Genomic DNA, 18408 nt, shown 5'->3' with positions numbered 1-18408 from the left:
ACTGAACTGAATAAACTTATCACGGCCTTGTGAATGGGCAGAAGAGGTAGGATGGAGGGAGGGTCTGAGCAGGTGGCAGCTATTTTCTATCCCCCTTGATCTCTGATGTATCGCAGATTTAATGTAATGAATGTTTTGAAATTATTTATAGTTGAAATTCCCATTTCGATGTCCCTTTAGCCACTAGCAGGAAAATTCTCGTAAAAGCATAAAACTATTAAGTACTTCCACATCCTGGTCTGCTGAAAGGTGAGAAGCTAAGAAAAGACTCTTCCAAAGTGCTCTGGAAGAAGAAGGGCCCCGATGCTCGTAATATAAAAGGACAAGTGGGCTCAAACCAAATAACGAATGGAGAAAAAACAAAACAACCTTGCTCATTTCTGGTAACCAAAGTCACCAGAGGGCTCACTATCCCCCTGGAAAATTCTTAGATCAAGCCTTAAGTCAATGTTTCTTAAATGGGGTGAATTTTCCCCTTGAGGGCTATTTTCTGGAGACGTTTTAAGGAGGTCTGGTGGCACAATAAGTGGCTATGCACTGGGCTGTTTACAACGTCAGTGGTTCAAACTCCCCAGCCATTCCCAGGAAAAGATGCAACGTTCTGTTCCCACCGAGAGTTGCAGCCTCAGAGACCACCGGGGCCGTCCTTCCCTGTCCTGGAGGTTCGCTGTGAGTTGGAATCAACTCTGTGGCAGTTGGTTTTGCTTTTTTATTGGGGTTTTGTTTTTAATTTATCTCCGACTCCCTTGGCCTCTCCATTCTGCCACCCCAAGGATATTCCTTCTACTACCTCTTTCAGCTTCTCGTTTTATTTACTTAAGCATTAATAATAATCCAAGGTTGGAGATCAGGGATTGCCCAACTAGAGAAGTTGCTTTAACTAGTATGATTACTTACCTAATTCAAGGTCCCTCTTAAAACAAAACAAAATAGCTACTAGAATGCTTCCTAATGGTTGTTCTTATGAAGGCTTGAGATACAGGTACATTCAGCATCCCAAAGAAGTTACTCCATCTCCTTTGTGCTGCTGGGAGAGCTGGTTCTACTGAGGGCATGCTCACCATGTGCCCCCAAATCAGGCATGCACCTGGGAGATACATTCTCCTAGAGTCATTCCTTTCCTCTGTTTTGAAAAAGTAATCTAAGCATTTCTATTTTTTAAATTAGTCTAAGCATTTCTATTATGAGGTAAGTTAATTCTGAAACTTATTTTTCAATTTTGCATTTCCAGGATCTAGCATACACAATATTGGAATGAGGGTAAAGAAGTAGTATATTATAGTAGTCAGGGCCGGAGGTTAAATTAAATCTTCTTGCAAGGGCTCAGAACTCCTTAGTATAGTTAGAGTCACGAAGAGTTCGAGAGGCCCTTATCACACTCCCCTCCCAGAAGCTACTGTCCACTGTACTGAAATGCAAAAACTCAAAAACTCACTGCTGTAGAAGGTTGGTAGTTCAAACCTACTAACTGCTCCGAGGGAGAAAGATGAGGCTCTCTGCTCCTGTAAAGTTTAGTCTTGGAAACCCAAGGGGACAGTCCTGCCCTGTCCTGCAGGGTTGTTACGAGTCAGAGTTGACTTGATGGCAGTGAGAGAGAGCGATGGACTGCCAGAAGGATAAATGAATTGGTTTAGTTGTGACGTTGGTCTTTCCCATTCTAACTACTGACCTCCAGAAAAAGGTCTTCAGACACCTACCGTAGCCCCATAGCCTTCCAGTTTGGATGGAGTCCTTCTTTTGCCTCTGAAAGTTTGCTCCACATGAATTAATAACTCATTCTCCTTCTTTAAATGTATTCATGACCTAGAATAGAATGAGTCAGAGGAGGACTCTGAATGACTAGGTCTGAGGGAGCAGACATTTTTATGTTTGCCTGCATTTCTCCAGGGGAAGCTATTACCCAAGTGAGTCCACATTAAGAACTATCTTTCCACAATACCTCCTCCATCTCATTATGGCTTTTCAAGTCCACCCACTGCCACCCTTTCTTCTACAACTCCATCGCTGGATTGGGAGTACATATGCATTCTTGCTAATAAATAACATGCTATCATATCACTACTTAAAAGATTCCTGCTTCTATTTTAATGAGAATTAGTAATTATTAGTCTAAGTTTCAATCAGCCCAAGTAAGTTGACTATTCACTATGTGGATTATCTTTGAACATGCTTATTCCTACAAAGCATTTTTTGGGTGTGATTTAAATACATTAAAGATTAAACATGTTCCTTTTTTATAATATTACTTTATACCCTAGAGTCTGAAATAATGAGCTTAGATTGCTATGTGAGAAAAATTTAATATCTTCATATATGTATTTATAATACTACATAAATCACAGTTTTAATGAAGAAATATTCCTCACCCTCCTTCCTTTGAGTACAAATAATCTACATCAGTGTTCAATTACCATAATTTCTCAATTACATAATTTTGCTGGTAGCACCTCTCCCTTCTTTCAACTAATTTCTGGGTTTTATCTTTATAAAATCAGCCAAGTAAGTGACATGCACATATTTGTAAAGGGGAGACATCTTTGTGTCTGTATATGATAATAAGTTAATAGATTTCTATTTTAAAATGATAAATGGAGCTTATTCAGAAAAACTACACATCTACTTAACAACTAATAGAGATGCTTGATAGAATACTGTTTTTCATTAAATGTTTATTTTCAAAATATTAAAATACAGAAAATCTATAAACATATCAGCATTCATTCCAATGTAGCCTTCATTTAAACTCAGTCATTAGTAATATTTTACAATATTTTCTCTTTATCTCTCTTGTTACGCTTTTTAAAAAGAATTGTAACTCCATGTAGATTCATTATTGAAAGAGAGTTTCTTAGCAACATTAAGAGTTCAGAAAATTGGAACTATGGAGTTTATTAGGAAAATAACTAATTACAATTCAGGAGGCAGAACACTACAAAAATAAAAACACACACAAAAACACAACTCACTGCTAGTGAATAATTCCAGTTCCAAGTGAATTATAAGAAATGTTAGCCCTGGGAGAGGGACAGCAGAGAAGGGGGGAAGGGAGACTCCGGATAGGGCAAGATATGACAAAATAACGAGGTATAAATTACCAAGGGCACATGAGGGAGGGGGGAAAGGGGAGGGAGGGGAAAAAAAAAAGAGGGCCTGATGCAAGGGGCTTAAGTGGAGAGCAAATGCCTTGAGAATGATTGGGGCAGGGAATGTATGGATGTGCTTTATACAATTGATGTATGTATATGTATGGATGGTGATAAGAGTTGTATGAGTCCCTAATAAAATGTAAAAAAAGAAAAGAGGAGAAAAAAATGATTGGGGCAAAGACTGTACAGATGTGCTTTATACAATTGATGTATGTATATGTATGAACTGTGATAAGAATTGTATGAGCCCCTAATAAATTGTTAAAATTAAAAAAAAATGTTAGGACATTCACCTGTGTGTTTTGGAGATTATAAATCTTTACAGGAGTTAGAAGACTTATATTTCTTATTCAGGGTACAGTAATTTGGTTAGGACATCTCCTCTCAGTTCTGCTAATAGGCAGGCCCAAGCCCTCCTCTTTGTAGCCTGCTTAGGCAATTTTACAAAGTTTAAATGGTTTAAATATATTGAAAAGAAATTGTATAACCATTATCATTGTCAATTTAAAACATTTTCTTAATTTTTGAGTTTATGAGCTCTCTCTTACATCTTAATCTCTCTCACTATGACCCTAAGGAACTATTAATCTAGTTACTGTCTCTATAGTTTTACTTATCCTGGATTTCACTTACAGAAAATCAAACAAATAAACCCCCAAACGACAAAAAAATGAAATACAGAAAAACCTCAATCCAATTTAAAGCAGTAGTTAATTGAAACTAGAACAAACAAAAAATGGGTCATAAGGGTATACAAATTATAACATGTTAAATTTTTATCTAACGATATCTGCAGTAATCTATGCTCCAATGCATTTTGTCTGAGGGAAATACTATTCACATCCCTGATCAATGGTCCATGGAACATCGATGGAGGTTTAATTCTCACGGGGCTCTGTAAATGCATTTTGGGTTTTCACTATCATTGATAGCCTTTTGCAAACCAGGTGCTTAGAATTTAAGGTACAATATAATTCACGTCTTTCATCTTGGATTTTATTATTTACAATCCTAAGATCACATAAGCAGGTGTGTTCTTTTTATGCGGACTTAACTGGCACCTCACTTAGATGACTGCTTGTTAAAGAAAAGACTTTAAGACCCCAGATGCTATCTTTCTGATAGCGAGGCACCATCTGATTTCTTCACTATAATTTTATAGAGCACCCATGTCTTCTCTGATCACTTCTTGTGTTGTACCTGGGATTAGGTATGGGGCCTGTTTCAGTGTTTTTATAGGTGCAAATCCCATTTTGGCAGTGCCATTTATTGAAGAGACCATCTTTCTCCATTTAATGCTATGGCACTTTGTTGAAGATCATTTGTCTGTAGGTGAATGAATTGATTTCTCGGTTCTTTGATCTGTTTCATTTGTCTGTAGATCTACCATTGTACTTGGCTCAGACGGTTTTAACTACTGTGTCTGCATAATAGGCTTTGAGGTCGGAAAGTTAGAAGCTTCCTACTTTTATTTTTTCTAAAATCTCCTTTGCTTTTCTTGGATCTTTTCCCTCTCCATATGAAGTTAGTAGTTGTTTTTACATTTCTTTAAAGAATGACGTTGGGATCTGGATGGGAATTGTGCTGTGTTTATGAATTTGGGGGGGTTGTTGTTAGGTGCCACGCGTTCCTGCACTATTCTCACAATTATTCCTATGCCTGAGCCCATTGTTGCAGCCACTGTGTTCATTCATCTTGTCAAAGGCCTTCCCCTTTCACTGTCCATCTTTTACCAAGAATGCTACATCTCCAGACACTGGCCTCTCCATTTAACATTCCCAAAGTTCATGAAATGAAGTCTTACCATCCTTGCCAGAATGCTATACCTCTTCCAAGACAGATATGTTTCTTCTTTTGGCACTTTCAATATTCTTCGCCAGCACCATAATTCAAATGCATCAATTATTCTTTGGTCTTCTTTATTCAATGCTCTTCTTTCACATGCATGTGAGGCGATTGAAAATATCATGGCTTGGATCAGATGCAAGTTAGTCCTCAAAGTACCATGCTTGCTTTTGAACACTGTAGAGTTCTTGTGTAGCAGAATTACCCAATGGAGTGCATCGTTTGATCTCTTGATTGCTGCTTCCATGAGCATTGATTATGAATACAAGAAAGATGAAACCTTTCACAACTTCAATCTTTTCTGTTTATTATGATGTAACTACTAGTTCAGTAGCGAGGACTTTGGGCTGCCTTACATTGAGTTGTAGCCCATGCTGAAGTGTACAATCCTGGATCTTCATTATCAAGTGCTCCACACGTTCCTCACTTTCAGCAAGCAAGGTTGTGCCATCGACATGACTCCAATATCTAATAATTCTTCCTCCAATCTTGATACATTTTTCATCATTTAAACCAGATTCTCTGATAATCTGCGCAGCATACAGATTGAATAAATATAGTGAGAAGATACAACCCCAACACAAACCTTTCCTGAGTTTAAACTATGGAATATTCCCTTGTTCTATTTGCACAATTGCCTATTGATTCATGTACAAGTTCCACATAAGCACAACAAAGTGTTCTGGAATTCCCAAGCTCCTCAAGGCTGTCTATAATTTGTTATTATGGACACAGTTCAATGCCTTTGCTTAGTTAATAAAACACAAACAAGTATCTTTCTAGTAGTCTCTGATTTCAGCCAAGAATCCATCAGAAATCAGCAACAGTATCCCTGTTCCAAGTCTTTTTCTGATATCCACTTCAATCTTTTCTTTTTTTCCCTGGGTCTTTTTAATGATTGTTCTCTTTCTTCAGGATGTTCTTGACATCATCCCACAGCTCGTCAGGTCTTATGTCATTAGTGTTCAATGCTGAAAATCTGCTTTTGAGATGTTTGCAAAATTCAGGTGGGGATATATGCAAAGTTATATTTTGTCTGGAAATACCCATATTTTCCCCTTATACTTGAAGGATACTTTTGCTGAATATAAGATCCTTGGTTGGCATTCATTCCATTATTTCCTTACCTGCATAATTTCTGCTAAAAAATCAGCTATTCTTATTGATTAGCTATTCTTATTGAATGGGTGACTGATCTTTTCCCCCTAGCTACTTTCAAATTTTGCTTCTTGTTCTTAATATTGGAAAATTTGACTATGACATGTATAGATGTTTTTCTTTGGACTCTATCCTGTTTGGGTATCTCTCAGCTTCCTGAATAGTTATTTTCTCATTTAAAAAAATGCTCTTAGGGAACTTTTCTTCTGGGATTTCTTGTACGTTTTTTCCCTGTGGAGTTTGTTTCTTCTTGTGGAATCACAATGAGACATAAGTTGCTCCTCCTGAGAGTGTCCAACATGATTCTTAGGCATTCTTCAAACTTCTTTTCTCTTTTTGTCAACTCTTCTTGTTTACTGGAGTTAAGAGATTAGTTTTCAAGTACATTATTTCAGCTTTCCATTTAATCAGTTCTATCACTCTGGTCTTTGAAAGTGTCTATTTCTATTCTCTTATTATTCATCTTTTGGAGTTCTATTTGGTATTTTTATTGTAGGGTTTTTAGTTTTTCTATTCGTTATATTGTTCTCAAACTCTTTCTCTATGCATTGAAAGTACCTGAAAATGATTCTTCTGAATTATTTTTCTGATGGTTTAATAGCCTTTTCTTCATAAAAAATTCTTTGGATCTGGGTGTTCATCTGTTTGTGTGTATTTTTCTTCTCTTATTTTTTTAGAGTTGACTAAGATCAACTGCTATATCTATGGCATGGTAATGTAGCTGTTAGTATTGAGAGCGCTTTTGGGCTATGTGGAGGAAGTTGACTGTCAAGGAGTACTGGAAATGAATAATATAAATGTCAACAGAAGGGAAAACTAAGAGGAAAGGGGATAGATAGAGGGGAAAAAGTAAGGGAACTAAAAGAAATAGTTTGAAAGAAAAAAGAAAGAATACAAAAATTGGTAGAGTTGTGAAAAGGGATAAAAGAAGCAATTATTTACAAAAATAGGGAAAGAAAAGGACAAAAGGGCCATGGATGCATCCTGGCCCACACATCCCTGAGGACAATATCCTGCTAAGAGTAGCCAATGCACAGAGAAGACCATAGGGCCAGCCCCACCATGAGACATGACATCCTGCACTGACTCATAGTGCTACAGGGGACAATACTCGAGACACAGTGTGGGAATTGTGCCCAATCTGACCCCACCACACCTAGGCGAAGCACTAAGGGTGGGCAACAGAACAGCAAGGGGAGCAGAGCAATGAAGTCCAAGGGAATAAGAAAAATAGACTTTGGGGAACATGAAGAAAACAAGAACAAACAATTGGAGGATGAATAACTCTCTATTGCAAAAGGAGTATGTACTGGCCCAGATCAGAGATGAAATCAGGAAATTTCTAGAAACCAACAAGAATGAGAACACGATGTACCAAAACTTCTGGGACACAGCAAAAGCAGTTATCAGAGGAAGTTTTATAGCAATGCATGCACATATGAAAAAAGAAGACAGACTTATGATTGATATGCTGGCATAAAATTTACAAAACTAGAGCAGAGTCAGCAGGACAATCTTACTAATAGCAAAATAAAAGAAATAATAAAAATCAGGGCTGAGATTTAGGAGAAGGAAACTAAGAAAACTATGGAAAAAATGAATGCTGCTAAAAGTTGGTTCTTTGAAAGGATAAACAGAATTGACAGACCACTGGCAAACTTAACCAAAGAAAGGAGGGAACAAATTTCAATAACAAGCATAAGGGATAGAAGAGGGGACATTACAACAGACCATAATGTAATCAAAAGGATAATTGCACAGTATTATGAAGGACTGTACTGCAATGAATTCAACAACTTGGAAGACATGCAACAATTCTTGGAAAAATAATGCCTCCCTACACTATCGTGATGGACGTCAAGAATCTCAAAGGACCCATAGAAGTAGAAGAAATAGACAAGTTTATCAAGGGATTACCAACAAAAGCATCCCCTGGACCAGATGGCTTCAAAGGAGAATTCTACCAAGCATTCAAGGAAAAACTGACACCAATCCTACACAATCTCTTTCAGAACATAGAAAAAGACAGCAAACTCCGGAGCTCCTTCTATGAAGTCCATGTAACTCTGCTACCAAAACCGGGCAGTGATCCCACAAGAATTGAGAACTACAGACCAATATTCTTAATTAACATTGATACAAAAATCCTTAACAAAATACTGGCCAATAGAATACCAAAATATATGAAACAAATGATTCACCACGCCCAAGTTGGATTCATAGCAAGGATGCAGGGATGGTTCAACATACAAAAGACCATTAGTATTCCCCACATTGAAAGGAAAAAGTATAAGAACCACATGATAATATCAACATTTGGAAAAAGCATTCAACAACATACAACACCAATTCCTGTTTAAGACACACAAGTAGATAGGAATGGAAGAAAAATTCCCCAAGATAATATGAGTTATATATGAAAAACCAACAGCCAACGTGGTAGTCAATGGAGAAAAGATGAACACAATTCCACTGTAAAAGGGGAACAGACTGGTGAAGAAAGCTGATGGTGCCCGGCTATCAAAAGAGATAGCGTCTGGGGTCTTAAAGGCTTGAAGGTAAACAAGCGGCCATCTAGCTCAGAAGCAAAAAAGCCCACATGGAAGAAGCACACCAGCCAGTGCGATCATGAGGTGCCAAGGGACCAGGTATAAGGCATCATGCAAAAAAAAAAAAAAGATATAAGTGTGTGTGTGTATGTGTATATATGTGTATATGTATATATGTATATGTATGTATGTATATATATACCATATTAAATGAAGGGGGAAGTGCAGAGTGGAGACCCAAGGCCCAAGTGTCGGCCAATGGAGATCCCCTCATAGAGGGGTTTAGGAGAGGAGATGGGTTAATTAGGGTGCAAGGTAGTACCAATGAAGAACACAGCTTTCCCCCAGATCCTGGATGCTTCCTCCCCCCAACTACCATGATCCGAATTCTACCTTGCAGGCCTGGATAGGACAGAGGCTGTACACTGGTACATATGAGGGCTGGAGGTACAGGGAATCCAGGGTGGATGATACCTTCAGGACCAAGGGTGTGAGGAGCGATGCTGGGAGAGTGGAGGGTGAGTGGGTTGGAAAGGGGGAACTGATTACAGGGATCCACATGTGGCCTCCTCCCTGGGAGAGGGACAGCAGAGAAGGGGGGAAGGGAGACTCCGGATAGGGCAAGATATGACAAAATAACGATGTATAAATTACCAAGGGCACATGAGGGAGGGAGGAAAGGGGAGAGAGGGGAAAAAAAAAAGAGAACCTGATGCAAGGGGCTTAAGTGGAGAGCAAATGCCTTGAGAATGATTGGGGCAGGGAATGTATGGATGTGCTTTATACAATTGATGTATGTATATGTATGGATGGTGATAAGAGTTGTTTGAGTCCCTAATAAAATGTAAAAAAAAAGAAAAGAGGAGAAAAAAATGATTAGGGCAAAGACTGTACAGATGTGCTTTATACAATTGATGTATGTATATGTATGAACTGTGATAAGAATTATATGAGCCCCAATAAATTGTTAAAAAAAGGGGAACAGACAAGGCTTCCCCTTGTCCCCAATATTGTTTAATATCATACTGGCTCTTTTAGCTACCAGCATAAGGCAAAGAAAAAACATCAAAGGTATTCAGCTGGGGAAGAAAGAGGTAAAACTATCATTATTTGCAGACGATATGATTCTCTATATGGAAAATCCCAAAAAGTTCCACAAGGAAGCAATAGAGGAGTATGGTAAAGAGGCAGGATATAAGATAAGCAAACAGAAGTCTATCGGACTGCAAAACACATCAGATAAGACCACAGAAGAGGAGATCAAAAAGGTGGTACCTTTCACAACAGCCAAGAACAAATCGAGATATCTAGGGATATACCTGACTAACAGAACAAAAGATGCATATGAGGAAAACTACAGAACACTATTACAAGAAACCAAGAGTGACCTCAACAAAGGGAAGAATATTCCATGCTCGTGGATTAGAAGACTCAATATAGTGAAGATGTCAGTTTTGTCCAAGGCAGTATATAAGTTTAATGCAAACCTGATATAATTACCCTCATCTTTCTTCAAAGAAATGGAAAAACTGATTACCAACTTCATATGGAGAGGGTAGAAGCCCAGAATTAGCAGAGAACTCCTCAAGAAGAAGGACACAGTAGGAGGACTTGCTTTACCTGACTTTAGCACATACTATACAGCCACAGTTGTCAAAACCACATGGTATTGGTGTAATGAGAGATACTCAGATCAATGGAAAAGAACCGAAAACCTATAAATAAAATCATAAGCATACAGACAATTGATCTTTGCTAAGGGCCCCCAAAATATCAAATAGGAAGCAGATATCTTCTTCAACAAATGTTGCTGGAAAAAATGGATATCTACCTGCAGAAAAGTGAAGCAGAACCCTTATATCACTCAATGCACAAGAATAAATTCTAGGTAGATCACAGACCTCAAGGTAAAATCCAAAACTATTAGGGCCATCAAGGAAAGAATTGTGACCAACCTGAGAACTTTGGCGCAGGGAATACTTAAGCTATCAGAAATAGGGAAGGACACAAATAGCCAAGTGGGATATACTGAAGATTAAACACCTGTGTACCTTGAAAGAATTTACCAAGAGAGTAATAAAAGAGCCAAAAGACTGGGACAACATCTTTAGCAATGACATAGCAGACAAAGGCCTTATTACTAAAACCTACAATACTCTGCTTGCTTCCAAAAAGAAAAAAATCTAATTGCCCACTGAGGAGGTGGGCAAAGGATCTCAACAGAAGTTTCACAAGGGCAGAAATCTGAATGGCCAATAAACAACTGAGAAAATGTTCCCAATCATTAACCATAGGAGAAATACAAATTAAAACAACAATGAGTTACGACCTAACACCCTCAAAGATAGCCCAATTGAAAAAATCAGAAAGCAGCAAGTGTTGGAGGGGTTGTGGGGAGCCAGGAACTCTCATCCACTGCTGGTGGACCTGTATGTATGTACAGCCACTATGGAAATTGATCTGGCGATATCTAGAACAGATGGAAATTGAGTTACCATATGATCCAGTAATCTCCCTACAGGACATATACCCAGAAGAGGAAAGACAAACCATGGCCAGACATCTGCGTTCCATTGTTCATGGCAGCATAGTTCATAATTGCAAGGAGTTGGAAGCAACCTAAATTTCCATCAGCAGATGAATGGTTTAAAAAACGGTGGTACATACATACAATGTAGTACTATGCATCGCTAAAAAGCAGTGATGAAGCATATTACCCCATGGGAAGAACTGAAGGAAATTATGGTAAGCGAAGTAAGCCAAGCACAAAAGGACAAGTACAACATCAGTCCACTGGGGTAAGCTTAAAAAAATGCTAAAGAGGCATAGGGAAAAAGCTACTGTATACAAACATTCCTGGGGTGAGGTCCAGGTAGTATGGCAGGGGGAAGACCAAATCCAGGGATACATATGGTAGCCAACTAAAAAGGAGGGGGGGCGGAAAGAAAAAGAAATTGATAGCGGGTGAACAGGATGCTAACCCACCCAAGGGGAGTGTATTGTTTATATCTCCACAGGGAAAGAGGGACCAGACTTCAACCTGGTGCTCCAAGATGTGAATGCAACATACAGGCATGAAGTAGGGAACCATTGCAGGGGTCTGAGGGGCTGGCCCCAATCCCAACTATGGGGATAGGCTCCTCTCCCCCTAGAAGAATTTACTAAAGAGGACAGCACTTTAGCTACAGCTCAGGGAGAGGGACATGTCTGATCAGAGCACATGGTAACAAATGAAGGGGGAGGAAGGAGAGTGGAGCACATCCTGGCCCACCAAACCTTGAGGATGATATCCCTATTCAGAACAGACAATGAACAGAGAGGACCAATGGCCAGCCCCACTATGAGACACGGCATTCCTCACTGGCCTATAGCTCTACAGGAGACAACACTGGAGACACGGTGTGGGAATTGTGCCTGAGCTAACCCCACCACACCAAGGCAAAAAACTAAGGGTGTGTAACAGAGCAGCAAAGGGAGCAGAACAAGGAAGTCCTGGAAGTCCTGAGGGAGTACCAAAAATTGACTTAGGGGCCAGGACATGATACCCCACCAGACTCAACTGGAAAACACTCCTAAAGGTCAACAAACAGACCTTGAACTATTTACAGGCTTTTCTTTCTTTCTTTTTTTTTGTCATTGGTTTGTTGTTGTTTTGCTTTCTTTTGTTGCTTTCTTTTGCTCTGTCTTGTTTTTGTGCATATTATTATCTCTGCAGGTCTATCTAGATAAGATAGGCTGGATAAACAATCTGGAGGAGAAACAACAGACCGATGGTTCTGGGGGACAGGGGAGAGGAGGAGGCAGAGGAAAGGAAGTGGGTGTTAACAAACCCAGGGACAATGGAACAACAAGTGATCCAAAATCAGTGGTGAGGAGAGTGTAGGAGGCCTGGTAGGGCTTGATGAATGGCAACGTAACTGAGATGAATTATTGAAACCCAAATGAAGGCTGAGCATGATAGTGGGACAAGAGGAAAGTAAAAGGAAATAGAGGAAAGAATTAGGAGGCAAAGGACATTTATAGAGATCTAAATACAGGCATGTACATATGTAAATATTTTTATATATGATTATGAGGAATATATGTGCATATATTTATAGGTTTACTATTAAGGTAGCAGATGGACATTGGGCCTTCACATAAGTACTCCCTCAATGCAAGAACACTTTGTTCTATTAACCTGGCATTCATGATGCTCACCATCCCAACACGATTTCTGAAGACAAATGGGTGCATAAGCAAATGTGGTGAAGAAAGCTGATAGTGACCGGCTATCAAAAGATATAGATTCTGAAGTCTTAAAGGCTTGAAGGTCAATAAGTGGTCATCTAGCTCAGAAGCAACAAAGTCCACATGGAAGAAGCACACCAGCCTGTGTGATCATGAGGTGCTGATGGGATCAAGTATCAGGCATCAAAGAACAAAAAATCATATCATTGTGAATGAGGGGGAATGCAGAGTGGGGATCCAAAGCCCATCTGTAGGCAACTGGACATCCCCTTATGGAAAGGTTGCAGGGAGGAGAAGAGCCAGTCAGGTGCAAAGATGAGACATGCAACTTTCCTCTAATTCTTAAATGCTTTCTCCCCACACTATCATGATCCCAATTCTACCTTACAAATCAGGCTAGACCAGAGGATGTACACTGGTGCAGATAGGAACTGAAAACACAGGGAATCCAGAACTGATGAACCCTTCAGGACCAGTGAGAATGGTGATACCAGGAGGGTGGAGGGAAGTTCCTGTAGAAAGAGGGAACTGATTACAAGGATCTACATATAACCTCCTCCCTGGGGGACAGACAACAGAAAAGTGGGTGAAGGGAGACATCGGATAGCGTAAGATATGAAAAAATAATATTTTAAAAATTATCAATGGTTCATGAGGGAGTGGGTAGTGTGTGGGAGGGGAAAATGAGGAGCTGGTACCAAAGGCTCAAGTATAAAGCAAATATTTTGAGAATTATGAGGACAATAAATGCACAAATGTGCTCGACACAATGGATGTATGTAAGGATTGTGATAAGAGTTGTACCAACCCCCAATAAAATGATTTTAATAATTCGATATTCATGAAATTACCCCTTAAAAACTAAAAACAGAAATTTAAATATTTTAAAATAAGCCATATCTGATTTAATACCTCTCTTCCATTCTTTGTAAGGCTGGCTTGTCTAGAGAAACAAACCTATTTGCACTCAAGAACTTTATGTAAAAAGTAATTTTATACCAGAAAGCATCCCAGCCCAGTCCAACTCAAGTCTATGGTTCTGGTGTTAGCTGGGGCCCTCTTTGGATTCTGGTGAAACAGAAGCAGGGATACAACAGGCTGGTTGGTGGGTGAGGAATCCTGGTGGGTGGGAACATGTCAGGGTGCTGACAACTCAGAGGTTGTGGGGCTGCCCCTGGAAGCACACACAGAGTCCCAGTAAGCAAGAAGGCAATAGCAAGGGAAAGGAAGAAGTTTCTCACAGTCTTTCCTGTAGACAAGGTCACATCCCCAAGGAGGCATCATCAAGTTGTGATCTGATGAATAAGCTGGTCTCCACCCCTACAAGTTCACACAGGGTTAAGGTGACATAAGATCTAACTGCCACACATACCTACACTAATGGAAATCTTAATCTGTTTACATTGTTTGTTCATACGACTTTTTAGCAAATTCTTTCTCTTGCTTTTGAATAAATCATATCTATTGCATAAGTATTAGACAATGTAGACTAAAATGATTTTTCAAATCACCTATGTTCTGTAATTGTTATATATTCACTTTTAATATAATTTTGCTGTTTTCCGTCTTAGGTGTTATAGAGCCCGTGTAAAACAGAATGCAGCTTACCTTATTCTGTGCCATCCTCACAATTGCTTTGTTATAACACATTACACTGTCACGGCCACGGTGTCAGTCTTGACTGCTGTTTCCATGAACCTTGATTGTGGATCCAAGTGAAAAGAATTCATTGACAGCTTCAATGTTTGCTCCACTGATCATGATATTGTCTGTTTGTCCAACTGTAAGGAATTTTGCTTACTTTAGGTGTAACATACTTTAGATTAGTCTTTGATCTTCATCAGTAAGTGCTCTTGGATTTCAACAAGTGAGATGATGTTGTTTGCATTCTGCAATTTGTAAGCAAGCCTTCCCCCTTGTCCTGATCGTGCATTCTTCCTATTCATTTCATCCAGTTTCTCAAGTTATTTTCCCAGCACACAGATGGAATGAGTCTGGTGAAAGAAAGTATGCCTCATAACTTTTCTGATTTTAAACCACACAATACTCTTTTCCTCTGTTGGAAGGCCTGCCTCTTGGTTCCTAGACAGGCTCTACTTACATACAACGAAATGATCTGGAACCCCCATTACTTATAATGTTATTCATAGTTTTCTGTAATTCACAGAGCCAAATACCTTTGCATCATCAATAAAATATAAGTAAACATCTTTCTGGTTTTTATTTCTCCGTTTATATCCAAAATTCATTGGAAGTCAGCAATGATAGGCCTCATTTCATACCCTCTTTTGAATCCAGCTTGAATTTCTGATAGTTCCCGAATAATGTATTGCTGCCATCATTTTTACTGTTGGGTCACCTTTCTTTGGAATGGACACAGATATGGATAACTTCCAGTCAGATGATCAGGTAGCTGTCTTCCAAATGTTGTAGCTTAGATATGTGAGTGGCTCATTAGTTTATTGAAACATTTCATTTGTGGCTGTGTCACTTCCTGATGCTTTGCTTTTTGCTAATACCTTCAGTGCAGCTTAGATGTTATGATAGCTGGGTTTTGTGTAAACTTGCCTGGGCCAACATTCTCAGTGTTTGGCAGTTGAGGCCTCCCCCACGGTATGACCAAGCATAATGTAAACACATCCATGATGGGATCTGCTGTGAGCAGCCAAGCAGTGTGGTAAGCTTAGAGTGGAGTGCAACCCCTTACTCAGGTCACGGCCCTGCTGATACTTTCTCAGCAGTGTAACCTCCTTCATGCATATAAATAGATGCCACAGAGAATTCCTTCCCTTCTTGTTAGCCAGAATCCTGCATCTGCCTCATAGACCTCTGGTTCGGTGGATTTGAGCCAACGATACTCCTGTCGACTGTAGGAGCTGTTAGCAACCTGCCATGTTGCTTGCCAACCTTGGATTTATTCGTCCTTGCAGCTAAAAGAATTCATTGAAAACTTCAATGTCTGCTCCACTGATCATGATATTGTCTGTTGGTCCAACTTTAAGGAATTTTGTTCATGACCTGGAGACCTTGGATTCATCCATCTATGCTTCTACTAGTCTGTGGCTTTCCTGCTTCTTGGTTTGCCAGTCCCAGCAGCTACATGGATCAAGAGACGTTTCCAGTTTAGCATCTAGCCAAAGGACTTGAACCAACTGGATTTACCCACATCAGCAATTATGTGGATCACTTTATTGATATAAATTTCTTTCTTTATAGCCTCATATAAGCATCACAGGTTTTGCTTCTCTAGAGAACCCTCCCTAGCAGAGATGTCTTCTATTAATATCTCTCATCAGTTTGTGATCGCATGAGGGGGTACCACCACCACCACCACCACCAAAACAGTAAAAAGCTCTGCTTGGTGGAGCTTTCAGACTGGTACACATTTTTCCTGCTAGGGGAGCATTGAGCAACCCGCTTTGAGTTAGTTCACCCAGTGGCATCGCTGAGAAGGTTCTTTCTCACCACAGTGAATTTTTTCGTCAAAGCTGTTTCACTCAAACATCATTTTTGGAAGGCTGATTTAAGTAAGCAGCTGTGAAATTGTGCTTCCTCATCAGGAAAAATACCACAGAAACTGTTGGGATGTTGAACACAGCTTTCAAGGACAGCACTATAGGAAAAACTCAAATATATGAGTGATTTTCTCATTTCAAAAAAGGTGAAATGTTGATTGATCACAAAGCTCATTCTGGATGTCCATCAACTTCCTGAATGGATGAAAATGTCTACAAAATTCATGCACTTGTGCTCCAAGACTGACGATGGACAATTGAAGAGACAGGAAAGTTACCTGTACTATCTTAGAGCTCAGGTCAGTGAATTTTAACAGAAGATATGGGAATGAGAAGGGTCTCTCAGAAATTTGTGCCTCAGGTTCTGACCAGGAAAAAAAGCGTCAACTAGAAACATGCCATGCTTTGAAAGAACAGCTCCAAAGTGACCCAGACTTTCCCCCCAAGGTCATTGCTGGTGACAAGACATAGGGTGGTTCTCACAACCCTGCAAGCAAACCTCTATCAAGCCAGTGGAAGATGCCATCATCACCTCGCCCAGAAAAGCTCCTCAAGTAAAATCAAAGATCAAGATGATGCTCATTTCTTTTGTTTTTTGATGTGAGGCGGATAGTGAATTTGGAGTTCGTTCCACACGGTCAGACTCTTTATCAAGCATTCTGTGTAGGGGTTCTGAAGAGATTGTGTAACAGTTGTGCAACAAAAAGGGCCTGATCTGTGGCAGATCGAGGACTGGTTTTGCCACCACGACAATGCACCTGCTCAAGCAGCCTTCTCAATGCGCCAGTTTTGAGTAGAAAACAACATGCCTCTTTGCCCCATGCACCTTACTCCCCTGATCTCCCTCGCTCTGTGTGACTTCTTTTAGTTCCTGCAAATAAAGAAGGACATGAAAGGACAGAGGTTTGATGACGTAGAAGAGGTGAAGAAAAAAACAAGGGAGGTGCTGTCACCCATCCAAACAGATGAGTTTGAAAAATGTTTCCAATAATAGAATCGCAGATTTGAAAAATGTATTAAGTGTAATGGAGAGTACTTTGAAGGTGATAAGGTTGTTTTGTAAATAAATTTTAATTCATAGCTTTGAAAAAAATTATGTTTTTTGGGGGGTAGCCCCTAATATGTATGCTAGGTTGTGTTTTCTGTAGAAACAGAACAAGGCCAATCATATTTGTATAAGAAAGAAATCTATACCAAGAAAGAAATATGTATTACAGCTGCAGAGTGGACAAGCCAAGCCCAACACCAGCACTTGGGTCAATTGCAAACTGGAGATTCTTCCAAATGTTCATCAATGAACCAGAAAAAATTAAGCAGGAGGTAGGAAGATGCAGGCTGGTGAAGACTGGGTCAAGTTTATCAAAATCAGGAAGCATGACAGGCTGCTGACCTTTAGCTCCTTAGGATCTAAATGGGTTCTGATAGCCACTAGCCCCAAGTCCCAGTATCAAAACACAGGAATCAGGACAGCAGGAAGAGAAAGAAAAAGAGTCTGTTCTCCACAGCATCTCTTTCTAGATAGTAAAGTAGGCTGCACTCCCGAAGAGACATCATCAGTGTTGACCTGATGGAGAGGTTGGGCTCCACCCATATCTTCCTACAAGTGCAGGCAAGTTGACACAAAGCCTAACTACCACAATATGCCTCTTCTTAAAATGGGTGAACATCAACTACCTTTTTGGGGAGTAACTTTCTGTATCCCTTCATCTTCTTTTGTTAATTGTTACATTGTTCAGTATTTTGCCTGTAGTATCCATCAATATCGGATGGAACTTGTGCTTTCAGTTTCTTTTCTTCAGTTCTTTCCGCTTGAGACATAGGTGGACTGTGTTTTTCACTTTTGGCTTTGTAATTACAAATCTTTTCACATTTCATTATAATACTCTGTTTTCTTGAGGTGCCCATTGAAATTTATGTCCAGCTCCTTTACTTCTGAGTTTCCTCATTTTATTTTAAGATATTGTA

Source organism: Tenrec ecaudatus, chromosome 4 (assembly GCF_050624435.1).
Source record: "Tenrec ecaudatus isolate mTenEca1 chromosome 4, mTenEca1.hap1, whole genome shotgun sequence".
NCBI classification, from domain to species: domain Eukaryota; kingdom Metazoa; phylum Chordata; class Mammalia; order Afrosoricida; family Tenrecidae; genus Tenrec; species Tenrec ecaudatus.
The sequence above is the reverse complement of the archived record's forward strand: the minus strand, read 5'-3'. Positions refer to the sequence as shown.